Here is a 1327-nt window from a genome sequence, read left to right on the forward strand (position 1 = left end):
TCTGGGGACAACCCAAAATTTGGGATTTTCTTTTAGTTTCCAGGACAGATAGAGAGGGGGAATCTCCCTAAGGGGGGACACAGACAGCAATACAAACCTGACAGGGGGTCTAATCCCTCTCCACTCCATCCAATACTAAAAAACAAACAAACGTTTGTCTTCAGTTGCACTTTAAAGCCCCTTATAAATGAAACCTTTTCTGGAGAGGCTGCCAATGTCTGAAGATGCTAGCTGCCCGGCTTTGTAAAGTCACCGCCCCAGAACAATCATGCAGCCAGTGAAGTCAGACCGCCATTCACAGCCAGGCAGCTGCATTTTTTTGGGATTTAAGCAATGGCCGCCCCTGGATTCATTTCAGATCTTCTCCTCCAGCATGAGGTTTTCTGGAACATTTTGGAGGCTCGGCGCGAGCTCTGTGCCAGGAAAGAATGTATTTGGACACATCACACTGAACACGCTGTTTGCAGCATCTTTTGGAAAAATATCCAGCCAAGTCCGCCGTCAGCATGTTCAGGGGCCCCTCGTGTCTGCCAGGTCGCCGATCTGCAATGCTGACATGGCGTGGAGAGCGCCCATATGACATCACGCCGAAAACAGCTTCCCGAAGAGTCAGCTGACTGCGGCAGATGGTTTCCATCAGAGGAGAGACCCGGAGGGGTAAGCAACTGCAAGAACTACAAGTCCCATGAGGCATTGCAAGACTGACAGCCACAGGCATGACTCCCAGAGGCAGAGGATTTGTAGTTTCGCCACAACTGGAGTGGTGAGGTTTGGCTACCCCTGGGATGGATGAAAGTTCAGGAACAAATGAATTTCAAGTGAAGGGGAATGGAAAAACATTTGATAGGAATGATAAATGCAGCTTATTAAAGGAGACGTAAACCCAATCACCGGACTCTCATCTAAGACCGGGAATAGTTCAAAATGTAATTATGTTTAATAAGAATGCACAGCCCCCCTGAGACTCTGCACAGCCCCCTGGGACCCTGCACTGCCCCCTGAGACCCCACACAGCCCCCTGAGACCCAGCACAGCCCCCTGAGACCCTGTACAACCCTTCTAAGACCCCATATAGCCACTTTAGACCCTGCACAGCCCCCTGAGACCCTGCACAGCCCCCTGAGACACTGCACAGCCACCTGAGACACTGCACAGCCACCTGAGACCCTGCACAGCCTTCTGAGATCCTGCACAGCCCCCTGAGACCCTGCACAGCCCCCTGAGACCCTGCACAGCCTTCTGAGACCCTGTACAACCCTTCTAAGACCCCCATATAGCCACTTTAGACCCTGCACAGCCCACCAGAGACCCCCCACCGCCCCCCTGA

This window comes from Nanorana parkeri, unplaced genomic scaffold (genome assembly GCF_000935625.1).
Source record: "Nanorana parkeri isolate BGI_ZX_2015 unplaced genomic scaffold, ASM93562v1 scaffold2603, whole genome shotgun sequence".
NCBI classification, from domain to species: Eukaryota; Metazoa; Chordata; class Amphibia; order Anura; family Dicroglossidae; genus Nanorana; species Nanorana parkeri.